Source organism: Pelodiscus sinensis, chromosome 9 (genome assembly GCF_049634645.1).
Source record: "Pelodiscus sinensis isolate JC-2024 chromosome 9, ASM4963464v1, whole genome shotgun sequence".
In the NCBI taxonomy this organism is placed as follows: Eukaryota; Metazoa; Chordata; order Testudines; family Trionychidae; genus Pelodiscus; species Pelodiscus sinensis.
In genome coordinates this window covers 22,273,612-22,288,577 of record NC_134719.1, presented here as the reverse complement: position 1 = coordinate 22,288,577, position 14,966 = coordinate 22,273,612, and the positions used below count along the sequence as shown (strand labels likewise).

The 14,966-nt window shown below is 39.5% G+C and overlaps 1 long non-coding RNA gene across 1 annotated transcript in view; it reads left to right on the top strand.

Moving 5' to 3' along the window:
- The first annotated feature begins 3,428 nt into the window (after positions 1 to 3,428).
- The window catches only part of LOC106731868 (uncharacterized), a 35,112-nt gene continuing 23,574 nt past the window's right edge, over positions 3,429 to 14,966 (top strand). The window contains exon 1 of the long non-coding RNA XR_012905920.1: positions 3,429 to 3,527. This is a non-coding gene — a long non-coding RNA (uncharacterized LOC106731868). The remainder of the gene's footprint in view (positions 3,528 to 14,966) is intronic.

Sequence of the window (14,966 nt, the reverse complement as noted above, 5' to 3'; positions counted from 1 at the left end):
TGTCAAATCGGACAAATCTCTTTGTGAGATAAATGACTTTGAGAAGTCTAGGTAGATTAGGGGATATTTTGTCAATAGCTGGGGCGGGGTCTAGTTCTTTACTGACTCCCTGGAAAATCTGCTCATAAACCCTACTCAGGGTTGAGACTTTTTTTGTTCTTCTTCTTCTTCCATGAAGTCTACATCGCTGGACAGCCAGTCTAGACTTGGAGGTGGCAGCAGACCCATACTGCTCTGGCTGGGATAATAATTTACTTCCTTCACAGATATGTTCTGAGGCTTAATGAGTTAATACTCATAAAATACATTAAGGAAATTAGCTACTTCCAAAGTGCTGAACAAGACTGTAAAAATTATTAATACCATCTAGAAGTTTTTCCTTCAAATACGAACAGTTTTTACCTCAAATAGAGGTGAACTACATTGACTTATTTACTGTGATGTGAACTGATACTATAGATAAAAGTGTTACACTATATGATAGGATAAAAATTCAAATATTCAGACAGTAACATGGCTGTAATCCAAATATTGCAGAGAATGAATTGCTGTACAAGAATCTAAATTGCAGGCAAAACTACTGCACTGTAAGCCCTCCATCTCAGAAAGTTGAAAGTTGATATTATATATCTGTTATTCATAATATTAAAATCACTGAGGTGTAAAATTGTAGGTGTTGTGTCAAGCACAATGTATTATTTCTCTAGTCAGAAAAGACATATTCTTTGGGCCTACCTCGATCTGCACTGATGCTTTTTTTTCTTTTTCTTTCTACCAGTGCTAGTTTGGGGCCTTTAAATCTTTTAAGGGTATGACAAAGATGTCATGGCTTGGTCCCCAGGAAACTGTGATAATTAGGGAAATCCGGTTGAAGGACAGCTGCTTCTTTACATCCTACTGAATGTCCTACTGGATGTGTTGTGAGTTGTGTGGATCATATTCAAGGAAACTGCCAGTTTCTCAGATGGTGTTTCTTGGCAGAGTCCATTGTTAAGAATTTGATACCTATACATTGACAATTTTCATAGCTACTGAACACCCTGCTTTATTATAGTTCAACATACATTTAATAACATCCCATATTCTATTTTCTTGCTCTCCAGGCTGCGACCACTGCCATGACAGATTCTTAGCATTGAGGGGTTGAAGAAAAAGTAAAGTATGGAAACTCTAAATGATGCAGACATAAGATATTTTTGGTTCTGTGCTACAATTAATGCAAGAGTACTCCTCAATACTTGTTAAGGAAATAATTGGGGTTTAAATGATGGAGAGAGCCTTATACACAGGAGAGAACCTTTCGTTTAAAATTAAATGTGTCAGTGTCTTTTGGTCAGCTTCTGAGAGCCCTTCCTACAGCTAATGTCAGTATTTTTTTCTGTCAGTATGGAACAGCAGTTCAGGTTCAAGCTTTGCAGAAGTGAGAAGGTTTTTGTCCATGAATGAAAATTCTGTTGTGTAGGAATTAAAGTGGATATGTTTTTGGCAACATAATGAGAATTAGTTTTCATGGGTGGAATCCTGGTCCCACTGAAGTAAATGAAATTATTTATACTGCTATATACAATTGTCTCCCAAAGATATAATAATTCAGGGTATGTCTACACTGCCACCCTAGTTCAAACTAGGGTGGCTAATGTAGGCAATCGAAGTTGCAAATGAAGCCCGGGATTGGCTACGTCTAGACTGCAAGCTTCTTTTGAAAGAGGCTTTTTCGAAAGATACTTTTGAAAAAGTCTCTTTCGAAAAAGAGCGTCTAGACTGCAACCAGTACTTTTGAAAAAGCAAGCCGCTTTTTCGAAAGAGAGCACCCAGGCAGTCTGGATGCTCTCTTTCCGAAAAAGCAGTTTGCATTACATAGCGCCTTTTTTCGAAAGCACTTTAGAAAAAAGGCGTTATTCCTCATGAAATGAGGAGTACCACCTTCAAAAGAAAAGCTGCGTTCTTTCAATTTAATTTCGAAAGAACACGGCTGTAGTCTAGACTCAGGTGAAGTATTTTCGAAAAAAGCCTACTTTTTTCAAAAAAACCCTGCAGTCTAGACACAGCCAAAGAGCTCTAGTAGATTAGTCTGGTAATGCTCATTATATACTATATAGTCCCACACAGGCCATGTAATAGTTGCTAAAAAGTGAAAGGATTTCAAAGGGGCTTACAGATCGTATTCATATGCTTCCTATATATCATGAACAGATCATCTTTGTAACTCCCAAAAGAAGACACCTGTATTAGAAGCAATGTCAAATTTCATCCTTGCCAACAAAAAAATCTATACATATTCCTCTGAGGAAACAGTGACCCACTTAAGAATGATTGACAAAATGAATCAGTCATAGCTAGCTGACACCAGACGTGCTTTCATTTTTTAAAGAAACTTCTTACATAAATTGGATATGCAAAATTCATCCTGTAAGGTACATTATAATTAAAGTACAATCTAAAAAAATTATGATGTTGGAATGCTATTAAATAATTATGGCTTATTCACATTTTTTCCATATTTCAATGTCTGTACTTTCTCTGTGATGGCTAACTATATGGTTACAGTGAATCATTCATTTCTAAGTGTAAAACTGTACACCGTAAGACTGAATTATTCATATGCTTTCCGTTCAGCCTTATTTCTACTTCCATTTTTGATACTGAAAAATATTCTTCAAAGATTAAATTTAGCAATTAAAATTTAAAGAAGCAATTTGACAATGCACATTATTAAATCATAAACAGTGGGGACAGAAGAAAATGAAAAATAAACAGTTGGTGGGTTTTCAGCTAACTGATGTTTTTAGTGATTCATAAGTGGGTCACAGTTGTCTGTAGTATTACTAATATAGTGTATTTTAATGGCAAGCAGGACATTTGAAATTAGATACAATAGGGATATTTTCTGTGAACCACATTCTAATATCCCCATACATGTTGGGCAGTACCTTACTCTGGAAGAAAATCTGTTGACACTGGTGGGGTTACTCATTGAGTAAGTTATTAACCAAAGTGAGTACACTACAGGTATTGAATTCCAGGGCAGGGAGGGGGAAGGATAAAATGCCATTAGTCAAGCAGAACTAACTTAATGTGATCTTTTCTTATTGGGCTGTTCTTTAAATGTAAACCAAGAGACAATATAGAAAACATTGAAACTATTCCTGATGCAATTTTTATTACAAATTACAATGAAAAATGAATTTAAAGGAGTCCTGGGAAGAGATTGAAATGCCTCCAGTGGTTTGATTAGTGCTTCTATACAGAGGAAAAAGAAGAGGAAAAACAAAACAGTTACAATAGAGGTCAGTAGAACAGATAGAATATATTAGGAGTAATGGTTAAAATGTCAGAGGAAGTGCAAGGCCCTCACATTGCTTGCAATAAGCAGGATTCCCTGGTGTGTCACAATCCTGCCACTAGGGCTGCTTATTCAGCAGAAGTTGGTAAAACCTGAAGGTTTGATCTTTGCAGCAGCTGATAAAGATTAAACTGTAATTGACTCAAAACAGGCCAGACAGCTTGTGCAGCTTGAAAAGCTTCTGGTAAGTTTATTTTATACAAGACACTGTAAAATATACCATGGAGAATAATATTGAATTTTGGGGGTATAATTGTCATGCCTGATTCTTATAAACCAAGGCTTCTTTACACAGCTCTAGTGGTGAAAAGGAGCCTTCAAGCGAGTGTAAATGTAATCATAGCCACTTGAAACCTTGTTCCATTTCCAGAGCAGTGTAAAGTGGTTTAGTGTAAATGAGAATCAGGTTTTATCTTGGTGCTCTAGTCAGTCCTTTCTACTTTTATGTAATCACTAGGATTTTTTTTATACTTGATATCTAGTATAAAAGAATCTCACATAGAAAACAAGATCGCTGACAGATCTAACCACAGCTGGTTTTTGCAACAATAAAGGGCAAAAATAGGTTTGATTTGAATTCAAACCCATTCCAAATCAGTTTCCAAAACCAACTCATGTACCACTTCTGAATTTTAGCTCCCAGTGCTGGAATACATCCCCGGTGTCATAAATTAGGATAGCTCTGTGCTGAACCTAACTGATTTGCACTTATGTACATTAGCTGAGGATGTGCCCTGATGACTTCCCATAAATTCATAGATTTTTTAAAGCTAGCTAGGATGATTATGGTCATCTCGTCTGACCTGTGGCGTAACACAAGCTGAATAAAATAGACATTTAATTCTTTCACTGTATAAATTCCATTGATATTAAAATATTAAATGCAAATTGAAATAAATTGAAAACATGGTCAAATGCAAAAGAGGTGCCATATGTTATTGCTGATCTGCATATGTGATGCACCCTCATATCAATAGAATTTGTTCAAGAGGATCTGGCCCTAATGTCTATACAAAATCTTTACTTTTTGATGAGAAAGATTATTTCTATGTTTGAGCAGGTTGCATGTGAGTTTTCAATCCCATACACCACTGTGTCACAGAATATCATTTCTAGGAAGATCATTTCAACTTATAGAAATGTCAGAAAACCAATAAAATCCAAACATTTTGGCTAGATTCTGAACATAGACTTACAGGTTATTACTTAGGTTAGCAGTCCTGTATTATTCAGTGGGGTATTCTTGTTGATAACAGTGGAGAGACTCATGTGATTAAGGGCTACTTATTGATACGTTTGCCAGATGAAGCCCTTTGCTGTCAGAGGCAAGATTGCCACATTCACTTAATTCAATAGGAGTTGCATTCATGTTTCTTGGGAAATGTTGGCCATTATATCTTTAAATACATTTCACAATTTCTCTGATGACAAGGAAAGCCTCATGCTATTTAAACTTTTATACTGAAGGGGAGAATGAAATTGATGCTGAAAGTTTGGTCAGTTAGTTCCTTTAAATTTTACCTTTGCAAAATAGGCCTACTCTCCCCTCAATGCAATAGGAGCAAAACTTAGGCTTTCGCTTCAGAATTCATGGGTACCTTAAAGTTGTCAAGTTCATATTCAACTAAGCAGTTGTTAAGACAATGTTTTGTAGCGGTTTGGTTTATTACTAATAAACAAGCTATACAGTGTTATGTTTCAGTTTTAAACATATCAGGAAATACAAAGTGATAGTTCCCATACCAGCAGTTACTGCGTCCCCGTGTGCATACTCTCAGCAGTATTTTATTGTACATATTGTACTGTACATATTGCTAATTTTTATACTTTTAAAAACTACCATAACTCCTACCCACATTTGACCTAACATAAACATGTTTCTATCATAACAACTACAATTTTGGGTCTACATCATGGAGTCTTTTGATAAGAGAATGAGTAGGAGCTGCAGAATCAGGCCCATAGACACTTACATTTTCATTTGTAGGCAAAGGTAACATACTTACACGTAGATTGATTCCTCTCTCTCCTACCTGGTGAAAAAAGAATGGGCTACTCTGGAGTTGGTAGTCAAAATGTGTGGAGTAGATGGGGATAACCCTGGATCTATTAGGTGCAACCTGGGTATATTGGATGTATCTGTAGAATAATATGTCTGCAGGCCTGCCAACAGGAATTCCAGACCCCGGGGCAGAACAATCAATGAACTTCCATTCATTCACAAGCATAGTCCACCTGACTACTGGGTAGTGCAGCACATGCGTTGGCTGGTGACCAACAATCTGCCAGCTGCGCTGCTGGGCATGCTCTTCTGGCACAACCAGGACTTCCACATGCCCACCCAGTAGGGTTGCCAGCTGTCTAACTATGCAAACTCAAAGATCCTTGCCCCACCTCCACTCTCTGCCACTCTCACTCACTTTCACCAAGCTGGGACAGGGAGTTGGAGTGCGAGACAGGTGTGGGATGCATTCTCTGGGAGGGAGTTTGGGTGCATAAGGAGGCTGTGGGCTCTAGGTTGTGGCAGAGGTTGAGGTGCAGGAGGTGTGGGTGTGGCCTCTGAGCTGAGAAAGTGGGTGGGGGAGGGGAAGGGAAAGAGGGGGTCAAGGGTTACCTCAGATAACTCCTGAAATCGTCTGGCATTCCCCTCTGGCAATGTCTGCTAGGCAAGGGGTAAGGATCAGGAGGCTTCGTACACTGTCCCTGCAGGCACCACCACTACAGCTCCCATTGACTTTATTTCCTGGACAATGGGAGCTGTAGAGTCAGTGCTCAGGACAGGGGCAGCACAGACAGATTCCCTCCCTTTCCTTCAGGCTGCAGGGACATGGTAACAGGAGTGGTGCACAGTGAGGGTAGCCAGGAAGCCTGCCTTAGCCTTACTATGCTGCCAGCAGTGGTGGTCATAACCCCTCAGGCCCTTTTAAATAACCCAGGCCCTTGGGCAATTGCCCCCTTTGCTCCCCTCCTCCTCTGGTAGGCTCTTGTGTCTGAGACACACCATGGGAAGGAGGAAATATTTGGAAGGCTGAGTGCAGCCTTCATCAGCACAGCTTTCACAGAGCTACCACTGGAGCCTATGGCCTGGAAAAGCTGCCACAGTGTCTCTGTCCCACTCAGAGGGGTGGTGTTGCATGCAAAGCCCATCAGAAGACTCCCTCTGTGACACTCAGGCCACACATACACTCCATAGCTACTTCTACACTGCAGGCTTCTTGTGCAAGAACTGTTTTGCACAAGAGTTCTTGTGAAAAAGGTCTTGCACAGAATGTGTCCACACTGACGTGCTTTTGTGAAAGAGATGTGCTTTTGCGCAAGAGCGTCCATGGCACTGTGGATGCTCTCTTGTGCAAGAAAGCTCTGATAGCCTGTCATGATTATGAGGGTTAGCCAGCAGCCTGGGGATTAAGGGGTTAACTACACCTAGCCAGGTGGAGTGACCAATAAGAATGTAGGTGGGACTTTTCAAACTGGGACAAAGGAATTTGGTTTTTTTTTCTCTCTTGTCCCTTTTGTCTCGCTGGGTGAGTTCTCTGCAGCTACAGAGAGGGACAAGCATGTCTCTCTCTCTCCAAGACACCATTCTTCATTTTCTGTAAGTAGGGTAAAGTTTAGGTAGTCTCGTTAGGTTTTATTGTTTTAAGGATTGGGTATGGGATCTGAGATCTGGCACTGTTTAAAAGATGTTTTGGCTTTTCTTTGTAACTAAGTTCTAGGCCCATGGAGTTTCTCCATGAGTATATTTTGTTACCTCCCTATCTAGTCATTATGTTTGCAACAGGAATCTTGTTGTAATAATAAAAGTTCTTTCTTTTCTTTTATTAACCTAGCAGTGGTTAATTGTGTGCCTTGATTTTTATTTTAGGGGTAAGATTTCCCAAATGATCTTTCCCCTGATTTCTTTATCAACATTTGGGTGGAAGTTTTATTCCCAAGATCTAGGTTTTTAAGATCTTGGGGGGAAGTTTTATACCAAAGCCTGGTAGATAAGGTTTTGGGGTACACTTGCTGGCCCCCACTTCTGCATTTATCATGCCAGAGTGGGGAAGGAGCCATGACACAGCCATTTTAGCCATAGGGCTTTATTGTGCAAGAAACCCCTGCTGCCTGTCTACATGCTTTCTTGTGGAAGAGCTCTTGTGCAAGATGGCTTATTCCTGGTGGGGAGAGGAATAACTCTTGTGTAAGGAGCCCTGTTTTCTGACACTTTACTGTAAATTTACTTACTCAAGAATGTGCATGCAGTGTAGATGTTCTGCAAGTTTTTGCGCAAGAACAGGCGCAAAAAAAAAAAAAAGCCTGCAGTGTAGACATAGTCTATGTGTTCCAGAGTGCACGGTGGAACAAGTGAATTTCACCCTGGTTTAATGCAAGTGAATATGTTATCACTGAAATAAACATAGCTTAGATTACCTCTTCCTGAACTGGGTCAGGTATACACATACATATTCATTCTTGGGAAAAAAAAGATTTTGGCACTTGTGGACATTGCTAGAATTAGAAGAACACAATCTGCTTTTCTAAGTCATATTAAGCTAAGACTACCACAGAACTGTGGATCTGGCATTCTTTACACAATCTTCCTTTTCTTAGCCGAAGGATATCTTTCTATTGACTGAAATCAGATTATTAAAAGCCATTACATTTTTTGCTACTAATGCACCCTTCTAACCTACATAACAGTGCAAGATAATAAATATTTATATGACTATAAGATTTTTTTTCAGAGAACCAAGATAATGCATACCTTAGCAATCGCATATTAACATCCTTTGCTTTACATATGACATTGTGCTCTTTTCTTTTGGAACAAATTAAAATGGAGAGCAAGAGTCTTCTGTCTCTCTCCTATGGGCTAGTAACTATTTTCAAGCCATGTGGCAGATGATTTCCTCAGGCTGGTCTTTTAATTTTACGTAACATTAACAGGTAGGGTATTGATAGCTGCTATAGGCTATTTTAGCTACTGTCAAAATCTTTGCCATTAGTGTATCTTGTTTTATGCTACTTAGCATAGTAGGATAATGATAGAAAATGCATTTCCACCTTCAAGAGCAGAGATATACTGTATATATAATATTCTACATCATTTCTAGAAAACTGCAGGGTGTAATTCTAATTCATTTTCTACCATTACATCTTTTTTACTGAATTGTTTATAATTCACTACTTTTCTATACCTTACCTAACTCTATATTCAGAACATGATTTTTGTTGCTGACACATAAGCCCTCAGGAACTTATTTGGTCAAACAATAGAAGCATGCTATCAACTTTAATGACAGTTTCCCCACTATATAAATACCTGGTATGTTACGTTAAAGTATTTCTAACAAGGTCAGTGATACTATTTTATCTTTCATCACTTTGAGACATAGATATCAATCTTTATGAACAATAAAGATGTATGAACACCAACCATTTCTGTAACAGGTTTTGTTTCCTGTGTAAAGCTAGATTTGCTTTATGATGTATGGATGCAGAAATTCGGTGATAGAATCTGGGTCCTCAGAGAGAATATTCAATATATAAGGCCAAATCCTCAGCTCCACCCACAGCTCCCCTGACCAGACTATGCTCTGGGGATTCCTAGAGATACAGGAAGGATGGGTAGGAGCCTAAGGAAGTTCAAAACCCATTGAAATTCAATGAAGTCAAGAATATAACTCCTTGTGGGGACCTTTGGAAATTTCAGCCTGAAGAAATATTCCCCACAGATAACAGAGGCAGTAACTTCCATGACCTGAATGCCCAGCATCTCTGGGAGAGAATAGCTGGTGGAGCCATGCTTCAATGCATTCACTGCCTCTGTTCCAAAAAGCCTTTTTCACCATGGCCTCTCCTGTGGAGGATGGTTCTGTGGTGATATCCAAACTTACTCCAACTTTCTCACTGGCCATCAGTGCCATTGGCTCATAAGAACATAAGAACGGCCATACTGGGTCAGACCAAAGGTCCATCTAGCCCAGTATCCTGTCTACCGACAGTGGCCAGCACCAGGTGCCCCAGAGAGGGTGGACCGAAGACAATGACCAAGTGATTTGTCTCCTGCCATCCCTCTCCAGCCTCTGACAGACAGAGGCCAAGGACACCATTTTATCCCCTGACTAATAGCCTTTTATGGACCTAACCTCCATGAAATTATCTAGCTTCTCTTTAAACTCTATTATAGTCCTAGCCTTCACAGCCTCCTCTGGCAAGGAGTTCCACAGGTTGACTACACGCTGTGTGAAGAAGAACTTCCTTTTATTAGTTTTAAACCTGCTCCCCATTAATTTCATTTGGTGTCCTCTAGTTCTTCTATTTAGGGAACTAATAAATAACTTTTCTTTATCGGCCCTCTCCATAGCAGTCATGATTTTATAGACCTTTATCATATCCCCCCTCAGTCTCCACTTTTCTAAACTGAAAAGTCCCAGTCTCTTTAACCTCTCCTCACCTGGGACCCGTTCCAAACCCCTAATCATTTTAGTTGCCCTTTTCTGAACCCTTTCCAAGGCCAAAATATCTTTTTTGAGGTAAGGAGACCACATCTGTACACAGTATTCAAGATGTGGGCGTACCATAGTTTTATACAGGGGCAGTAAGATATTCTGGGTCCTATTTTCTATCCCTTTCCTAATAATTCCTAGCATCCTATTTGCCTTTTTGACCGCCGCTGCACACTGCGTGGAAGTTTTTAGAGAACTGTCCACGATAACTCCAAGATCTCTTTCCTGATTTGTCATAGCCAAATTAGCCCCCATCATACTGTACGTATAGTTGGGTTTATTTCTCCCGATGTGCATTACTTTACACTTATCCACATTAAATTTAATTTGCCATTTGTTGCCCAATCGCTCAGTTTGGTGAGATCTTCTTGGAGTCCCTCACAGTCTGCTTCTGTCTTGACTATCCTAAACAGTTTTGTATCATCTGCAAAGTTTACTACCTCACTGCTTACCCCTTTCTCCAGATCATTTATGAATAAGCTGAAAAGGATTGGTCCCAGGACTGACCCTTGGGGGACATCACTAGTTATCCCTCTCCAATCTGAAAATTTACCATTTATTCCTACCCTTTGTTTCCTGTGTTTTAACCAGTTCTCAATCCAAGAAAGGACCTTCCCTCTTATCCCATGGCCATGTAATTTACACAAGTGCCTTTGGCGAGGGACCTTGTCAAAGGCTTTTTGAAAATCCATGTATACTATATCTACTGGATCCCCCTTGTCCGCATGTTTGTTAACCCTTTCAAAGAACTCTAAGGGTATGTCTACACTACCCCCCTAGTTCGAACTAGGGGGGTTAATGTAGTCATACGGAGTTGCAAATGAAGCCCGGGATTTGAATTTCCCGGGCTTCATTTGCATGATCCCGGCTGGCGCCATTTTTAAATGCTGGCTAGTTCGGACTGCGTGCCGTGTGGCTACACGCAGCACGAACTAGCTAGTTCGGATTAGGCTTCCTAATCCGAACTAGCTGTACACCTCGTTCCACAAAAAGCATATTTTCTGTGTTTGTTTACAATAAATATCTATATGGCGATGTAAGCTTTTCTCTCATCCCCTGAATTTATGGGTGCATTATACACACATATCCCAGAATAGTTCTTGAAAATAACTTGCTTGCTATTCCCTCTCATAATAAAATACACTTTGACATCTAAGGCTGCAGTTAAGTCCATAATAGATGCTTTGTTTCCTTACATAAGCATAGTATCAGCAATATTTAACTAAATACCTTGTGAAGTACATGGACATATGCTGAGTATGAAAGGTAAACTCTGTTTTCTGCTATATTAAGATGGTCAAGCACTCCGAGATTTTGACATTTCAAAGTCAAGCACTCTATTACAGTTACTAGTACAACCTTAATTCCCTGCCCCCTTATTTATATGCAGAATAAGAACTAAGGTAACAAGCAAGACACCAAAGGAGGGAGGAAAAAATGAGGAGGGAGGAAAAAATGAGGAGGAGGAACGAGAGTAGATTCTGAGTGGAAAAACATCTGCTGTATTTCTGAAAGGTATAAAATGGCTGTGACAAACTGCAACCTATTGACTTCTGAGGTGAAAATAATTCTGATTGGGCTATAATGACTGGTCCTGACATTCTGGGAACTTTTTTCTCTTCATTCAGCTGTCTTATACAATGTGGCTTGTTTATCAAAATCTGCTTTCCACTTTGCCTTTGCCAAAACTAAAATAAATGAAATGTCAGTTAATCACATTTGAATTCTTTGGGTTTCCTAGTTTTGTCTGTGTGTCATCTTTGTCTATTTATACTGAGACGAGGTGGCTGGATTTTTGGTCAACAGTTTAGGTGGAGCAATGTGGAGAGGCCTTATCCATTTTTATCCATTTTTCTTCAGCCCAAGTACTGATTCCCCTGCCTGATTTGGAGTGTCACCGGCATCTGGTATAGGAGTTTTGACTGCAGTGGCCCAATCTTTTAGCTCTCCATGAGCTTGTTACTAAATAACACTTCTCAGGGTTTCCCTCAGGCTATGTTGTGGCTGCCAGGCACTTAATGAAACCAGATAACTTTCGCTGCCCATTCTAGCATGAGTGAGCACTATCCAGTCTGTGGAGTCCCAATTATGTTCTTCTTTTGGAAGAATGGTGCATGGAATTGGAATGAAGATCAGTTGACTTTATTCTGATTATAGGCTCTCATTTGTCTGTGCACAAGGCACTCCAATAACAGAGCTTCCCTGTCTCCTGAAAATATAACTGTATCAAATAATGGTTGCTTAAACGAAGACGTGTCTGGGCTAGAGAAGCTAGTAGTCTCTGAAATTCTGCAGTAAGAGGGAAAAGGTAGTTTTGAACTTCACATAAAGTTAATGTTCTAAGTTTCTGTTATTCTCCAACAATCATCTAGGCTGTGTCTACATTACAGGCTTCTTGCGCAAGAACTGTTTTGCGCAAAAGGTCTTGCGCAAGAGCTGGTAGTCTCTGAAATTCCACACTACCATGTGCTTTTGTGCAAGAGTGTCCATGGCAGCATGGACGCTCTCTTGTGTAAGAAAGCTCTGATGTCCGTTTTAGCCATAGGGGTTTCTTGCACAAGAAACCCCTGCTGCTCATCCACACTGCCTTCTTGCGGAAAAAGCCTGCAGTGTAGACATACCCCAAGTTTATACATTCCTGCAGTCCCTAATTCTGTCTCTTCTGATGAATCTCAGAACTTCTAGGATTTGCTTTCTTTATATGGGCCCGGTTAATTGGTATTTGTTTTAAGCCTCCCTGTTCTCTATCCACATCCCTTCATGCCCTGTATTTGTATAGTCTCAAGGGTGTCTACATAGCAAGTGGAGATGTGACTGCAGCTCATGTAGGCCTCCTTCATTTACTTTAAACTAGCTAGCGGTGCTAAAAAGAGCCGTGAAGAAACAATAGCACAGGTTTCAGTGCAAGGCCAGCAATATGTGTACATCCTGGAAGAGGACTCGGTGGGCTTGTACTGTCTGTACTGAAGCCTGTGCTGCTGTGGACAACATTGCTATTTTTAGCCATGCTACCATGGGTATAGTTACTTGAGCCACATCATACCTTGGATTGCAGTGTAGAATTACCCTACAATTATAAATGCTCCAAGGCCAGGTGAGTTTCTTTCTTTCTTTCTTTCTTTCTTTCTTTCTTTCTTTCTTTCTTTCTTTCTTTCTTTCTTTCTTTCTTTCTTTCTTTCTTTCTTTCTTTCTTGTTCTGTGTCACACAAATGTACAGTACTAAAAAATAATAATAGTAATAACTACAGTCCGGGTATGTGTTTTATGTTATATTCAAATAAATACTACCCATTGTGTACAAGTTTTGTAGATAGAGGGCTTCAGTCAATCTAGCACCTTTAATGTGCACTTAGTTCACTTTAAAGACAGAAGTTCTGGGAAGGGGGTTGATGCAGCTGTGGTTTCCTCTTCACTGGTGCACTTTATACATTACAGCAAGTTTCTGCTGGATTTTAGTCAGGTCACTGAACCAAGGTAGTCATTATTAAAGCCTGTGGTGTATTCTTTTGTTACAGGCTGATTTCAGGAATTTCTTTATATTTATGTACATTTACAGATCAAATCTGATGTCTCGCAAAAACCATTCAGTGTATGTGCAGCGATGTGTGCTTGCATTTTTGTCATCAAAATCAAGCTCCTAGACTTGTATTAAATACTGCTGACTATAGATCATGAGGTCCTCTCAGATCAATTGAAACACCTTGTAGGAGTGCCTAGTTCAGTATTTACCTAGTTTTCTTCTTGTTTACTTAAATGGTCACAATTTGTATCTTATGCATTGAAGTATTAAGGTCAAGTTAACGTAGTTCCTCAGGGCTTTGTTCTTTGCTTGGTGCTTTTTAGTATTTATATGACCCCAATGGCTTCAGTTTTCCTACATTATGGACTCAATTTTCACTGCTTTGCTGATAATCCTCAACTCTACCTGGCTTTATTTTCTGATTTTGCTTATCCTGCCTGACAGAGGCTCAGACATAAGTGTCCCAACATTTATTTTTAAATGTAATGTCTCATCACAGGAATTTTTATGAACTGGAGCACCTGGTTACAGAGGCATTGCTCATTCTTCTGAAATACAGATTGATGGTGATCACAGTGTTTTTACAGATGTTGCTGCAGTATTTATCTTCATTCTGTCTTTTGTATCGCATGCATCATCTGCAGTTAGAAAACCACATTACTATTTAATAAATATTTGGCCTCCAATGTCTTAGTGTGAAGAGATTTATATATTGTTTGCATCCTTTGTTTTACTATGACAACATTTTACTTTACAGACCTCCCAACAGAGTTGCCCAGATTACAAGCTGTGATGAATGCTCCAGAGTCTTTTATCATTGCCAGGCATAGGCTATATATACTGCCCTCGTTCTGAAGTTATCACACTGGTGATATTTGAATTGTATTTAAATTGCTATTTTGGGTCTGGATCATGTGGCTTTTGCCTACATGGCATATACTATGTAAAAACAGTTCTACTGACATAGGATAATTATAGACTGATCCAACTCACATTGTAGTCAATGGGAGACCTTCAACTCACCCCAGTGGACAGTTGGAATAAGTCCTTAATCTGAAAAACATAGAGCGGAAATTGGTGCCCCATGTCTGTAATGTTGTTTTGTGCACATAGAGATCACCAATAAAAAGTCAGCATTGATCAACAATGAACACGCCGCTGTATCTGAGATACTGAGGTTATCTAATATACGTGAATAATATCAGAATGTTGCATCTGCGAACATTGACTTCTTCGTGGTCATATTATTCTGAAAAATGCCTTCCTTTCCCAAGATCCCATCTCCTTGGTAATTCCAAACTAGTGATCATCTCCATCTCCAGCAAGGGTAATAGGTGTTCAGTCTTCATACCCCCCACAGAGGTTTACTTATGTTATGAGGGGTGTTTTTTTGTTTTGTTTCGTTTTTGTTTGTTAGAACAAGAACAAACATGAATAAGTCAGCCTGTCCTTTATACAGTTTTGCTCTTTCATCTTGAGATTCTGGGAATATGTAATCAGCAGACAATGTGCTTCTCCTCAAGGCACAGCTTCAAAACCTTCAAAAGGTTTTTGTGTAAGCAAGGACAAGAGGAGGAGAATTTACATTCCATTTCACACATTGCTTCTCCTC